The following is a 16,711-nucleotide window of genomic DNA, read 5'->3' as shown; positions in this document are numbered from 1 at the left end:
TGAATGTCTTCATATGTCTTTCTGAAAGTGCTGTAACTGAGTTTAAGAATATAATTCACCCACTGTTATCATCTTCAATGCTTTGTACCAACAAAGAGCAGAGCAGCTACCTGAACGCTACTCCACCAGAGGTCGATTAACTTGTTTATAATTTTACCTCCTTACTACATATGACACTGGATACTGTAGCTCCTGTGAAAAAGAGAGCTTCAAAACAGAAGTACTTAACTCCCTGGTATAACTCTCAAACATGTAGCTTAAAGCAGATAACTCGTAAGCTGGAGAGGAAATTGAGGATCACAGATTTAGAAAGCGAACCGTACAGCTCGAACATCTTACTATTCATTACTGACTGAAGAAAATGAGAACAACCCTAGGTTTCTCTTCAGCACTACACTGCACTTCAGCACAGCCAACCATTCCTTTAACGTTAAGTAGACCGGGCAGCACGGTGGTTAGCATTGTTGTCTTCCAGCAAGAAGGGCCAGAGTTCAATTCCACCATCAGGCCAGGGTTTGCATGTTCTCCCCGTGTTTGCGTGGGTTCTCCCTGGGTACTCCGGCTTCCTCCCACAGTCCAAAGACATGCACTTTGTGGGGAAAGGTTAATTGAAAAATCTAAATTGCCCATAGGTGTGAATGTGAGTGCAAATGGTTGTCTGTCCCTGTGTGTTGGCCCTGTGACAGACAGGTGACCTGTCCAGGGTGTACCCTACCTCTTGCCTTATGACACCTGGGATAGGCTCCAACACCGCCCGCGACCATGAAAAGGAGAGATGGATAGTAATGACTTTATGAAATTCCTCACAAATACAATTTTAACCATTAGAGGAAAAAAACACTCATAATCATGTAACAGATGTAACATTATCTACAGCCACTTTCATTCATTGATATTCATTTAGAGATCTTTCTCCAATTGATCTTTCTGAGTTAACTTCAATAATTACTTCCTCCAAACCATCAACGTGTCTTTTAGACCCCATTCCTACAAAACTGCTCAAAGAAGTCCTGCCATTAATTAATGCTTCGATCTTAAATATGATCAAACCCTCTCTAATGATCCACAGGCCTTCAAGCTGGCTGTAGATAAACTGTCACTTAAAAAGCATCTCTAGACCCAGCAGTCTTAGCTAATTATAGGCCAATCTCCAACCTTCCTTTCATATCAAACATCCTTGAAAGAGTAGTTGTCAAACGGCTAACAGATCATCTGCAGAACCTTTCTTGTGAACCTTTTTTGTCTTATTGGTCAGTTTCATTGCAGGGTAAGTGTTTGACGGGACATATCACCGATCTCAGGATGTGTGTGTGACATGGCTTATGAGTGATCGCTGATTGCAAGGCGTTTCTGTGACGTAACTTATCAGCGATCACCGATCGCTGGGCGTGGGTTTGACGTGACGTATTAGCGATAGCAGGGCGTGGGTTTAATGTGACATATGAGTGATCACCGATCAAAAGACACGAATCGCAGGGTGTGTGTGTGACATGACGAATCAGGTATCTCAGGGCGTGTGTGTGATATGTCTTTTGAGTGATTGCCATTTTCAGTTTGTGTCTGTGACATAACCAATCAGCGATACACCCATACAAACATACACGCACATACATACCTACATGTAGCTGACCTTTTCCACTCCTGCATCACTGTACCTCTTGGCCATTCCCTGGTACATGGGCTCCAAGGACCTTTCCGTCTCAGACTGAACCATGACCCATGAAACAATCAGCCAGTTTTCATTGCGGGTGGCTGTAGCTCAGGTGGCAGAGCAGGTCAGCCACTAATCAGAAGGTCGGTGGTTCGATCCCAGGCTGCCTCCTGGCAGCATGCCAAATATCCTTGGGCAAGATACTAACCCCATGTTTGCCTACTGGTGGTGGTCAGAGGGCCCTGTGGCGCCAGTGTCCGGCAGCCTCGCCTCTGTCAGTGCGCCCCAGGGCAGCTGTGGCTACAATGTAGCTGCCATCACCAGTGTGTGAATGGGTGAATGACTGAATGTAGTGTGAGTCCCTTTGGGGTCCTTAGGGACTAGAAAAAGCGCTATACAAATGCAGGCCATTCATTATGGAAAATCTGGACATGACCCCAGATGCCAGCATGACTTTTCGTGCCACCTTCCTGGTGTGGTCAGACCTGTGGATGTGTCCAAAAGTGCCTTGGAGGAGTTTGGATATGGCTGGATGTTGACGCCGGAATTCGTCGAGCAGGCAGTCAGTCAAGTAATGGCTGGACACAGAGATGCCACACCAGGCATGTGGGTCTTCCTAAGACCTGAAATCCGGTGGCTTATTTTCCTTCCTCAGGAACTTCCCAATGGTCCTCTGTCCATGGGCTCCTGCCTCAGAATCCCAGACCGATTCTGTGGCATGGAGGTACGCCAGGGGAGCTCGCTCGTACTTGAGGTGCATGAGTTCATTTATTTGGTTTGCCATGTCTGCTGAGATTTGCCAGTCCTCCTGAGCTCATTCATAACAGACTTGGAGATGGCCTTTTTGTATGTAAGAAAAGCAGGGAGAAGGTTTGTAAACCTTTTGGGCAGTTTCTCCAGCCATCGCGGATTGTCAGCAAACCAGTTCCAGCGACTCGTGGCCTGCCCACACCAGCAGAGACTTGTGAACGAAAGCAAACATGGAGACATGGCAAGATATAATTGTTTCTTAACCTGACCATGATAGCTGTCATGGCTGTGTGTAGGTAGGCAGGAATCAAGGACCCAAAATGCAGTACTCAAGGAGGTGGAAGAAACTCAATACACAGCTTTTTAGCTGGGATGAAGCAGAACAGAAAAACACTAACTAAACCGGGAGTACCGAATAACTAGACAGGTTGGCAGGCTGGCGAAACAAAACAAAACACCAGGAGCACAAGTCCAGATATACAAAACAAAACTAGACTGGGCCAAACCATGAGTCCACGAAAAAGTTCGGGGGGTCAACCCGAAGGTTTACAGCACGGGGCCAAAACAGTTCAGTTCCGGAGGCCGACCGCACGGTCGGCAACGGCAGCGGCGTGGAAACAGTTCAGGGGGCCGACCGTGCGGACGGCAACGGCGGTGACGGGCAAACAGTTCTGGGGGCCGACCGTGCAGACGGCAACAGCGGCGACAGAGGCTGGACCAGGCGAAGCTGAAGCCGATGCAGAAGCTGCTGCAGGCGGCGTGGATGAAGCTGCTGCTGCAGGCGGCATGGGTGATGCAGGTGGTGGAGCAGCTGGTGGCTGGACGGGCTCCTCGGGCCCCCCAGCTGACGAGGAAGGTTGCTGGACGGGCTCCTCGGGACCCCCAGCGAAAACAGTCACAGAACCAGTGGGCACCAGGGCCCCTGGCACACACAGGGCTGAACCAGCAGGCACGGGGGCCCCTGGCAGGGACAGGACAGAACCAGCAGGTGCACAGACCTCTGGCAGGATTAACTCTCCCAGGCTCTCAGCAGAGAATGATGGCTGAGAGGTCTCAGAGTTTTCAGGTAACATGAGATTTGCCAGCTTCCTGGTTTCCAGGGGTCCAGAGTCAGCTAAGGGTTGGAGCTCAGCCTCTGGGGAGGCCCTGGAGAGGGTAGCAGTCTTTATGAGTGCGTCTTCCTGTTTAACATGAGTGAGAAAAGGGGGCGGCTCAACAAGAGACGGAGCTGCTAAAGACTGAGGTGGCAGTTGAAGTGAGAATGAAACTGGTGGTGGAGAAGATGATTGAGCTACAGGTAATGAGGACACTGGAGGCTGAACTGATGATAAAGTTAATGATTCTTCTACCAACTGAGGTACTGCCTGGGCCATGGACTGTAACAAAGTTTGTAGTAAGTCTGGCTGTGGTAGTGACTGAGCTATGGGAAGTGAGGCTGAATATGGTGGAGGTGGTGACTGGGCTTCAGGCTGGGCGGCTAACTGGGCTGAAGGTGGCTGAGTAGCTAACTGGGTTGCTGACTGAGCTGAGGGCTGGGGAACACAGTTCATTTTTAACAGAACCCTCAGGACCCTTCGTTTCAGTTAGTAGCTCACAATCATCTGATACAAAAACAGTCTTTGGATCTTTGGAGTTATTGAGCACAGAGACACCCATCTTCCTGGTTTCATTGATAGGCTCAAAAGGAGCAGGAGTGACACAGTTTGTATGGCTCAATGAGTCGGGATAACAAGCAGTCCTTTCATCTCCAGTGCCGCTTACACAACAAGCCAGCCCGGAATTAACAGTTTTTATTTCAGCAGGAGCCAAAAGAGTAGCTCCACCACTCACCCTAGCCGGCTGTACAGAAAGAAATCCAGGCTCCCGCTGGAGCTGTGAACGCTGGCGGGGTGTCTGCCGCTTCCCTGTTGAAGAGGGAGCAGGGCAGGCTGAAGGTGATGTGAAAAAACCCGGCTGCTGCGGTGGCGTGGACAAACTCTGCTGCGGTGTGGAAATGTTGGATACACTGGGGGGAACAATGATAATCCCCAGCATCTTATAAAACGCCTGTGCTGGTGTGAGCCGGCTGCTCGCAGGTTCATAGTATTCCTCCCGGTGCTGCCTCGGGCGCTTTCCTCGAGTCCGGGTTGCAGGCGTCGACAGTGGGGAGGAAACGGAAGAGTGAGTAGAGGGGTTAGTGGCAAATGAAGGCGACCGGCTACATGGAGGACCCCCAAGAACCAGCCGGGTCCCATCAAAAGCCGAGCGGTGCCTCCTCACTGAGTCTGCTGGATCCATTTTGTGGTCACGTCGTTCTGTCATGGCTGCGTGTAGGTAGGCAGGAAGAGAGGACCCAAAACTCAAAATACACAGCTTTATTGCTGGGATGAAGCAGAACAGAAAAACACTAACTAAACTGGGAGTACCGAATAACTAGACAGGTTGGCAGGCTGGCAAACAGAACACACAGAGGGCGTGAGGGCAGAAGACATTAACAATGCGACGCTGAACACTGGAGGACACGCACTATAAATACTGACGCAGGAATAAGAGGGAACGAGGAACAGGTGGGAACACAGCCGAGAGAAATTACACTTAACGAGACACGGGGAGCAAAGCTAGACACACAGACATAAGACAGGAACATGAACCTCCAAAGTAAAGCAGGAAACAAGACACACTTTACTAGGACGCGGACTCGACAGAGTGAGGCAGACAAGACACTGAGCTAAACCTGCAATAACAACCAAATACAACCCGAACATTGATCCTAATACAGAAACACAGATTCATAATACCGTACTTTCTGGACTATAAGCCGCTACTTTTTCCCTAGGTTTTGAGCCATGAGGCTTATACAAAGGTGCGGCTATTCTGTGGATTTTTCTTCCACCACTAGGGGGACTCTAACCAGAATTAGAATAAAAAACAAGATAGATGAAAAATCAATGCAAAGAAGAATACACTACTTTTTCTTTAGCAGATAGAACACGCACAACAAATTACCAACTGGTAATTATTTTCAAATCCTCGCCCCTTCATCATGGAAACCACACTAAGAAGTTCGTATGATGCAAGTTTTAAGTTGAAGGCCATCGATCTTGCTATCCAGGAGGGAAACCGCGCTGCTGCACGCAAGCTTAGCGTCAATGAGTCTATGGGGAGACGTTGGAGGCGGCAGCGGGAAGAGCTCATGCAATGCCAAAAGTCGAGAAAAGCTTTCAGAGGACATAAAAGCAAGTGGCCTGAACTTGAAAATGTCCTGGAGGAATGGGTGTACACACAGAGAGCAGGTGGCCGAGGTGTATCCACTGTACAGATCCGACTGAAAGCCAAAACAATCACCCGCGAAATGAATATTAAAGATTTCAAAGGTGGGCCGTCATGGTGTTTCAGATTTATGAAACGTAAAAACCTGTCCATCAGGGCACGGACCACTCTCTGTCAGCAACTCCCCCCTGACTATCAGGAAAAAGTTGAAAACTTCCACAAATTCGTTGAAAAAAAGATACAAGAAAACTCCATCGGACCAGACGATGCGAAAAGCATCCTTTTCTGATGTCTGTCAGTGGATCCTAACAGCGTGGAGTGCTGTGAAAGAATCCACCATCACCAATGGGTTCCAAAAGGCTGGACTGCTGCGCGAAGAGAGCGGCGCACCTTCAGAGCCAACTTCACCGGAGGATGACAGTGACACGGAGAGCGAGACTGATGGAGGCAGATGTGATGAAGCTCTTCTGAGCCTGTTCAACTCTGACACTGAAGAAGACGACTTCATGGGTTTCAGCGAAGATGATTAAAGTGACTTGTGGTTTCAAATACAGGAAAAGTGGAGGTAAATAAATAGTGGTTATTTTCTCTTGCTTCTGTTACGTTTTAATCAGCAAAGTTGCTGCCATGTTAAAAGGCATTGTTCGGAAAGAATCTGTTCAGGTACATACTTGTACATTTGCAGTACAAGATTGTTCTGTACATGCAGTAAATATCTATTTTTTCATCATAGATATCTGCGGCTTATAGCCGGGTGCGGCATGTATATCTTTTTTTTTTTTAATTTTTAAAAATAGAGCGGATGCGGCTTATATACAGGTGCGCTCTATTGTCCAGAAAGTACGGTAATAAAAATCAAAGCACCAGAGAAACATAAAGAACAATCCATCATTCAAAAATAAACCAAAACATAAGGAACTCAAAATGCTGGGTCGAACCGACCCAGAACCATGACACTATCAGGATTGGGTAGTCGCCAATATCACTAATTTTGCATTCCAAGTTTCCAAAAAAGGGGGGGTCGTCAATGTTAGGTGCATAGATGTTGCTTAAAATCATCCTATGGCCTTGAATCTCAGCCAAGAGTAGCAATGTGGGGGGGGGGCTTCTTTGCCTCCCTCCTGCTGTGTGCCCAGCCTGGAGGCTGCGGTCTGTGACCGACTCCACGTGCAGACGGCTTCCTGTGATAGTGTTTCCTCACCTGGCTCATGTGTGCCCTGCCCAATTTTACTCTTGTGTGTGTGTGTGGGGGGGGGATACGTCCGTCCCCCCGACGGACGTATCCATGATCGTTTATGTTAATGAGAGTGTGGGGAGTGAGTTGGAGGGCGGGATGGGGTGGGCTGCTTGTAACCATGTAAAACACTTTGTGCTACATTTTTGTATGAAAAGTGCTTTATAAATAAAGATTGATTGAATGTCCGCCCATCTTCGTCCTTAACCATCCGGATGCATTTAAACTGTAGCTGCTTATGAATCAAAATTGTTACACCCCTACTCTGACTGCTGCCACACAAAAAAAATACCTGACCCACCCAATCACAGCAAAGTATTTCTGACAGAGGTGTGGACTCGAGTCACATGACTTGGACTCGAGTCAGACTCGAGTCATTAATTTTATGACTTTAGACTTGACTTGAAAAAATGTTCTAAGACTTGTGACTTGACTTGGACTTTTACACCAATGACTTGGGACTTGAATTGGACTTGAACCGGTTTACTTGAAAAGACTTGATATTTTACCCCAAATATAAAATTTAACATGCATATTATATAGAGATTGAAAATGTGACGTCATTCACGGGTAGAACCGCAAAGGATTCTGGGAACTCGTGGCAAGCGGTACTAGCGCACGCAGGCTTTCAATTAAAATCAGTCACACAGCGATAAAAAGAAACACAAAAATGTCAAGAAGCTGTTGTATTATTAACTGCAATAGCCGGTCGCATGACAGCCACGGGAAGCCGACGGGTAAAGAGATCGGTTGTTATCGGATTACGTCGTTGAAGAGAAATTGTTCGAGCCATGTTTCCGAAGTAACAAAGACGCGACTGGATTGCAGCCATTCAAAGACCAAATATAACGTCCCAGAACACTCCAGCTCACAGGTTAGTCTGCTCCAAGCATTTACACGAAGGTCAGTCTGCTGTTGTAGTTAATGCATCATTTTTCTTAACATAATTGGTGATATAGGTTACAAGCAAGTCTGGCGCTGAACAGAAATTGTCGCGCTATGCTCCTTTATTTATTGTGCATAAATAGTGAATTGTCCTGACACAATATTGCGTTTCGCTTCTGTTATTATGGTACATTGACAAAAACATATACTTTTATTCACAGGATAAAACAGGTTTTTTGTATCACTAATTGCCCAGTACGATTACAGCATACAATATTATTGTCACTGCTACATTTCTGTGATGGGTACTGTTAGGTATTTTAGTACCATGGGAGCATTTACTGGATATTGTTTTATAGTGACATTATACAGGAAAACTCTGTCATTCAATAAGGCCCCTTTGTTTTAGTTATTTTTCTCTTTGACCCAAGAATTGATGTGTGAGAATCACAGGCTGGTACAAGGTTGAAATACCACAGAGATCACTCCCTCAGCTACATTAGTTTCTTAATCTTTTAGACGCCTGTTGAGGCCAAATGGTTTGTTTCAGATTTCACTAATGTAAGAACTCTTCGTTTTGTGCCTTGAAAATATGTCGCTGAGATAATCACAATTGTAGCTGAACTGATAAACTACACAAAGGATGCTTCTTCACCCAAGGGCAGGAAGACGCTCCCTTATCTTGGTCTGTACTGGTTTAAACTGATAAATCTGCTGTCTCATGAATTTTACCCTCTATATAAACTGTTGTACTTGTGAATAAAGTTGAGTCACTTTGGGAAGACAATCTAAAGCAGTCTCTGTTTTCTTGTTCTCCCAAGCTGCTCCCGAGCTCGTACTAACACGCTGAATGGCATGCTTGAATATTACTTGAGAATATATTTGACTGTGTTACAGACTAAGGGACATTCTCTGCTGATAGACGTCCACGCCTCGAAGGAAGTCGATCCACGGATTAGGCCCTGGAAACCGTTTCCTTCAGGTACCAGAAATTATTTCCACTACTAATTAATTACCGTTGAGCTCAAAGGTCCTATTAATAAACGGTTAACGAATGTGTATTTATGACGACGATTTGTGAGACTGGTAAACTTATGATACGTACGATGGTCTTTCGTTCTACACGGTGCATTTCAAGGTCCTGCACCCATCCGTCGGTAAACTGTACCTGGGCTTGTTGCAGTGACCTGAAGTTACTAAACTTCATGAGTGTATGCACTCACTCCAAGAACCGTATGATTATAAATATGCATATAAATATGCTACGATGAGATAGCTGACTTCATCTAACTAGCAAATGTTGTCCAGGCTACGTTGGTGATTCAGTTTTTTTAATATGTATGATATTTTTGTCATGCGATTTTAAAGCCGGTCCTACAACCGCATCCAAGAATAACATGCAGCTTATCTCAGAACTGTCGGTGAAAATTATTCTTGGAGCTAGGTTTAATTGAGCTGCATTTTAAAGAGGTGCAATTTCACAATTTGTGTATATTTTCTAAGTTCACTATTTTGTCATGTGTTGAGAAAAACACAGATTTTAAAATCACATGGTCTAATATTTACATTTAGCATAACTGCAACATTATTTTTTCGTTTTTTTTTTTTTAAAGACTCGAAAGGACTTGAAATTCAAAATTTCAGACTTGTGACTTGACTCGGACTTTTACACCAGTGACTTGAGACTCGACTCTGACTTGCCTGACATTACTTGAGACTTGACTTGAGACTTGAGGACAAAGACTTGAGACTTACTTGAGACTTGCAAAACAATGACTTGGTCCCACCTCTGATTTCTGACTCTTGGGGAGACAAGTGAGTCTCTTGAAGAAAGACAATGTCAACTTTTTTTGATTTGATAAATGTCATGATCTTCTTCTTTTTAACTGGATAATTAAGGCCCTTTACATTCCAGGTCATTAAGGTAAGGGCCCTTTGGTACTTACCTTAATGACCTGGAATGTAAAGGGCCTTAATTATCCATGAGTTGGTCTTAATTATCCATGATGGCGAATAAGGGCCCTTTGGTACTTATTCGCCATCATGCAGTATGTATCAGACATATAACAGTGGAGTAACTTATTATTAAAACCAGGAGTTCAATACCGAGTGGACAATATTTGGAAGGCTGGCTGTAAGTACAATAGGGGGTTATGGAAGTAAATAAAAATAACAGCCGATAAACATTTAAACAAATACGTCTGAGGTGACCAAGAACACTAGTCACCCTCAGGTGGGCTATGAGCCCCAAAAAGAAAACATAAAGTTTATGGTCCGTGACTCAGTGACCAGTCGAACAGTCATAAACAGGACCCGTCACCAGCAGCAGCAGCATAACAAGTCAATGTAATATGAGGAGAGCAGTCATTCTGGCACTTAGCTACCTGAACACACCTCTATGCAGGTTGGTTAGAACTGTCCCCTGACAATCTAAGAAGGGCTTTATGACAATTGAATTACTAAAGGAGGAATTTAATAATCTTAGTGAGCTTCTCTACCAAGCAGATTGTGTCGTATTCTCAAAAGTAGCACAACTGAATAAATCAAATCAAACCGCGAAGCCCTATAATATTGAAACTAAACAGGAGGTGCAAAGTATATCGTGGATAGCATGTTAATTAATGCTAGGGCAAAAAAGGGTAGTGTTTAAATCCAAGCCTTTGACTGTAAATAACTCCCTTAACCTCCTAGGACCTGGCATCCACATATGTGGACATCACATTTTGGGTTATTTAGACCAAAATACTCAATTGTGGTCTACAAGGGCCTGATATCCACTTATGAGGACATTATACTGCTACTGTTCTATCGAAACTTTAAAGGAATATCCTCATATGTGGCTCTTATTTTTCTTAAAAACAAAAATAAGATAAAAAAAAATCTGGCAATTCTTTGTTTTTACATTCATCGGGCCCCAATGTGACCAAATATCAAAGAGAAATTAAAAATGCTGCCGTGGAAGAGTTACGAAGAGTTTTCCTTTTAATGCCATTTGGAAGTAATAGAAAAAGTAGCTCATATAGACAAAGTGAAAGGGCTTTTACTCTGAAATGCAAAATCAGACAGACTTGATATTAACAGGATACCACTGAGGTTGTGTGGTGTTGATATGCACTGCAATTAGCCTGTGGAAACAGGAATCTTCCTTTCACCAGCATTCCTAAGTCACTAAAAGAATAGGTTATATATGGGCAATTTCAAAGGGCTTTTATTTTGGAAGGTAAAATCAGACTGACTTGATATTTACATGGAACCATCGTGAAGTCGTATGCTGTAAATAATTGCAATTATCATGTGGAAACATAATGTTTTCTTTTAAAAGCATTCTGAAGTCTTGAAGCGATCACAGGAAAAATAACCGCGGGTGAAGATAAACTTTCAGGAAGTTAAGAGATTATCAGTACGAGTGAAGAATGTGTCAGATTGAAATTCTGAGAAATACAGAACTGCATATTACACATTCAAATGACAAATATTGGGAAATACCATATTAATTAATGTTGTCACGAAAATATTTCAACTTTAATCACTAAACTAGGCCAGGATCTAGATCTAGAGCTCAGCCCCAGATATCTTTTTGAATTCAGGGATGATGTGAAGGGGAAATTATGGTTCAGTGGTGGAGCAGTCTAATGGAGGCTGCTCTTGTTCCTCAAAAACTGGAATGCTCCATTTCATTTTGCAAACAGTAGGGTGATATTTTCCCAAGTAATTCCTGTGTGTTGATGTTAATTGCTGTGGAAGTGCAATCTTGTACGATATAGGTTAGAGAAACAGAATACAACTGTTGCAGCTCACTTTAGAACTAGTTAGCACATTAGTAAATGTATTTGTACCCCACGCCTTCGCCTACAGGAGAGGCGCAAGACTGTTTTTGATTAAAACAAATTAAAACAATATTTCCACACCGGAACGTTAATGTGTGATCGTCCTTCCCGAGGAAGGAGGAGAGAAAAAGGCAGACGCGGAGAGTGAGCCGTGAAGTGTATCATGTGAACCACTCGCATCAACACAGACGCAGTCAGACGCTTTGGGGAGGTGACTGAAACACTTTGTGCTGTGTTTGCGAAGAGGATGTCCGATTTGTATCCTTCCTTTAAACGAGACATAGATGTGTTTGCTTTTAGAAACGCCGCGTAAAACCGGTCAATTCCTCCTTTAACATTTTTGTATTATTATTATTTTTATTTCTGTTATCAGGTGGCTCATCAGGGCACTCTCGATGGGAATCTCGACAGAAATTACAGTTATTGCACTTCTTCTGCAGCGCTGTCCCCATGTGAGCAGATATTTAACCCCCCCCCCCCCCCCCCCCACACACACACACACACACCTTTTAGTAGGGTTTTTAAACACAAAATAGCAGTAATGGCAGTTTTCGTCTCTGCCTTAGGGCATATCCAGCGTTATAGGTCTTTCAGTGTGTTTACAGGTTGAAGCTGTTCGTCCTGAATGCGACCCAAACTACATTTTGCTCCAAGATGAAGTGTCCTGTTTGGAGCTGCTCAACAAGACTTTCATCAGCCAAGGACAACAACAAGGCGAGTACCACATTTTTATCTCGTAATAAGAAAGAAAGACTAAAAATAAATAAAAGAACTTGTATTTTATATTGTAATGAAGATTTCACCATGACCTGCCCCAAACATATCTGTTGTAATGTGGTTTTAAAAAAACAAATATGAACAAACCACTAAGCTTGATAAAAACATCTACTTTATGTTATTACTGAATACATTTGTATTTTGCAACAGAAAGGCAGCTATTGTGCCTTCTTAATGGTGGGCAATCTCAAGACAGTATTTTTTCTTCTGTTTATACAAACTACTTTAGTATTTTTCCAGTAACACATGTTTGTTCTTTCATAAATTTTGCTGCCAGTAAATTTACTGAATTTATTTACATTTCTTACTGGGAATTACATGACATCACATTTGACCTCGCAGATAATAAACCTGAAAAAGGAGCAAAACCAAAAAGTACAAATAGCGAAAGTGAAACTGAGGCTGTTCACTCCAGTAGAATCCAGCATTGTGATATAAACTTCAGTTTCACAGCTAGTTTGACAGAATGGCTTAAGATTTTCTTGTTGTCATTGTAGAGGTATTAGAGCTGAACTGAAGTCTTTTCCTATGGTGTTATTTTTGTGCCACTATTCTGAGCGCACGTAAAAAAAAATTTGCAGGTGTTGCATTTTGAGGAGAAATTTATTTTCAGCGAAGAAAAGCTAAATTTGAGTGAACAAAATTCATTGCTGCATGAAAAAACACACACACACACAACAGCAGCCCCTGTCGCTCAGTTTTTGCACTTGCGCTCGCTCGCCTCAACATTTCTGCCCGTGCGCGCTCAACCCTTTCTCTACACCGTTATATTTGTGCCACAAAACCAGCCAATCACAGACTTGGATGCAAAAAAAATCTGATTGGCTGTTTTGGTCTCCAATAAGCTCGAAATGACGAAATGCAATATCCCAGAATCCATTTCGTCCAAAACTCAAACGAGGCAGTGGCGGAGGAACGCAGAGTGGCGGAGTTTGAAATATTACTCTGTCTGGGTCACAAAATAAACTTTTAAGATATTTTCATGCGAGAATGTTTCTGTGTAAAATATCACATATTTGCATAAGTGCTCTAACGTTCCCGGAGATGCCTGTTACCAGCTGACCGGGTGGTCACTCCGGTTAAACATAATATAAAAGGCTGAACTGACAAAAAATCACCGACTACACCACCAGGTATTACAGGAAAAACCATAAAGCCTTTGAACTACAACAAACGCTGTTATGACAACACTGTCTTGTTGGTATACAGTGGGGCAAAAAAGTATTTAGTCAGCCACCGATTGTGCAAGTTCCCCCACCTAAAATGATGACAGAGGTCAGTAATTTGCACCAGAGGTACACTTCAACTGTGAGAGACAGAATGTGAAAAAAAATCCATGAATCCACATGGTAGGATTTGTAAAGAATTTATTGGTAAATCAGGGTGGAAAATAAGTATTTGGTCAATAACAAAAATACAACTCAATACTTTGTAACATAACCTTTGTTGGCAATAACAGAGGTCAAACGTTTACTATAGGTCTTTACCAGGTTTGCACACACAGTAGCTGGTATTTTGGCCCATTCCTCCATGCAGATCTTCTCGAGAGCAGTGATGTTTTGGGGCTGTCGCCGAGCAACACGGACTTTCAACTCCCGCCACAGATTTTCTATGGGGTTGAGGTCTGGAGACTGGCTAGGCCACTCCAGGACTTTCAAATGCTTCTTACGGAGCCACTCCTTTGTTGCCCGGGCGGTGTGTTTTGGATCATTGTCATGTTGGAAGACCCAGCCTCGTTTCATCTTCAAAGTTCTCACTGATGGAAGGAGGTTTTGGCTCAAAATCTCACGATACATGGCCCCATTCATTCTGTCCTTAACACGGATCAGTCGTCCTGTCCCCTTGGCAGAAAAACAGCCCCATAGCATGATGTTTCCACCCCCATGCTTCACAGTAGGTATGGTGTTCTTGGGATGCAACTCAGTATTCTTCTTCCTCCAAACACGACGAGTTGAGTTTATACCAAAAAGTTCTACTTTGGTTTCATCTGACCACATGACATTCTCCCAATCCTCTGCTGTATCATCCATGTGCTCTCTGGCAAACTTCAGACGGGCCTGGACATGCACTGGCTTCAGCAGCGGAACACGTCTGGCACTGCGGGATTTGATTCCCTGCCGTTGTAGTGTGTTACTGATGGTGACCTTTGTTACTTTGGTCCCAGCTCTCTGCAGGTCATTCACCAGGTCCCCCCGTGTGGTTCTGGGATCTTTGCTCACCGTTCTCATGATCATTTTGACCCCACGGGATGAGATCTTGCGTGGAGCCCCAGATCGCGGGAGATTATCAGTGGTCTTGTATGTCTTCCATTTTCTGATGATTGCTCCCACAGTTGATTTTTTCACACCAAGCTGCTTGCCTATTGTAGATTCACTCTTCCCAGTCTGGTGCAGGTCTACAATACTTTTCCTGGTGTCCTTCGAAAGCTCTTTGGTCTTGGCCATGGCGGAGTTTGGAGTCTGACTGTTTGAGGCTGTGGACAGGTGTCTTTTATACAGATGATGAGTTCAAACAGGTGCCATTCATACAGGTAACGAGTGGGGGACAGAAAAGCTTCTTACAGAAGACGTTACAGGTCTGTGAGAGCCAGAGATTTTCCTTGTTTGAGGTGACCAAATACTTATTTTCCACCCTGATTTACGAATAAATTCTTTACAAATCCTACCATGTGGATTCATGGATTTTTTTTTTCACATTCTGTCTCTCACAGTTGAAGTGTACCTCTGGTGCAAATTACTGACCTCTGTCATCATTTTAAGTGGGGGAACTTGCACAATCGGTGGCTGACTAAATACTTTTTTGCCCCACTGTATATGTATGATTTGTATCACCTTCATGTTTCCACACCGATATCATGACCAGCAGCTTTACAGCTGTGGCTCCAGCAAACATCAGCTGATACTAGAAATTAATATTAAACACATTCTAACAACAGCTGATCAAGCTTGAACGTGCTGCTGTTGTTTAGTGCAACATCTGCTGATTTCCTCCTTCTGGCGCAAAGTGGGAGATAAACAAACAAGAGAGACGATCAGCTGATCATTGATCAGTTTCATGAGTGAAGTAGCAACAGGAGAGGGAGGAGAATGAGAGGAGAAGAGGCAGCTGACTGGCCAGCTGATAGTGTCAGGGCAGGCAGATCGAGCAATCGCAGACTGTGAATACACTGAACTGTTTATCATTAAATAGTTCTTTATTTACAGTCACCAGGTGCAATATATGAAAGTGGGGCGGGGGGGGCAGGGATTCATGGGACAGTCCAGAGAAAACAAACAGGTTCTTCTCACTTGCACCTCGATCACTGTTCCCCACGCTCCACTTCCTGCTCACTCGTTCCACTCAGGGAAATTCCACTTCTCACTGCCTATACATGCCAAACTGCCAAACACTCAGGCTTAGATTTCCAAGATACAGGGGTTACAGGACAGGTCCAAAGAGATGAGATGATCACAACCAGAAAAGCACGAAGAAACTCAGAAAGTCACGAAGCTGGGATTTACACTGACGTGTTTTACTCAATAGTCCAGCGACGAGAAGAGAAAGGGTGATGAGCCACAGGTGAGTGATTAGTTGCAGGTGTGTGCACCAAAGCCGGGAGCCTGTTGTGAGCTCCGCCCAGGCAGTGATGAGAGAGAGAGAGAAAGCGAAACAAAAACACATGAGGCCTTGCTGGGTTCTTTAGGAGAAGGTTCCAGAGCCTGAGCTGTGCACTGTGCCTGGCTCTGTGGGCTAAGGCCCACTGGGTGTTCTACATTGAGCTCCCTTCCCAGGCCCAGCTCCAGGGAGGGCCTCTGTAATCCTATTCTGGGCAGGGTACACTGATTCCTCACTTTTCCCTTTTTTTATAGGGGTAGACTGAATCGCTTGTTTTCTGGCCCCTCAACCAGGATCAAATTGCCTTGGGAGACCCTACAAGGGGGGAAAGCAAAAGCCCCCCGACAACATAGTTCCTGGGTTCACAGGGGAACACAAGCTCCACCGCGGTAAGGTGGCGATTCACAGACCGAGGCCTTATTCCTCTTAGCTAAATTTCCTTTAGCATCCATTTGAGTTCATTGGCTTGAACCATGACATTTAGTATTTTGATCATTTTTTAATCAGTTTAATTTTCTTTGCAACACTGTTGCAAAGAAAATAAGAGATTAATGCTGCAGAAAATTGTTGATATTTTGATTTATTACACAGATCTGTAAAATAAACCATTTAATTCAAGTTAATTATTTTTCACTGAGTATACTATTAGTGCTGCTGTAAATTTAAGGGTGACCTGTACATTAGAGCACTGAAACATTACGACGGATACATTTGAACATTGAATAGCACCGAGTCAATGGCTTT

The sequence above is a fragment of the Aulonocara stuartgranti genome (assembly GCF_965226115.1).
Source record: "Aulonocara stuartgranti genome assembly, chromosome: 16".
NCBI lineage: Eukaryota > Metazoa > Chordata > Actinopteri > Cichliformes > Cichlidae > Aulonocara > Aulonocara stuartgranti.
Note: the sequence above shows the minus strand (reverse complement) of the source record.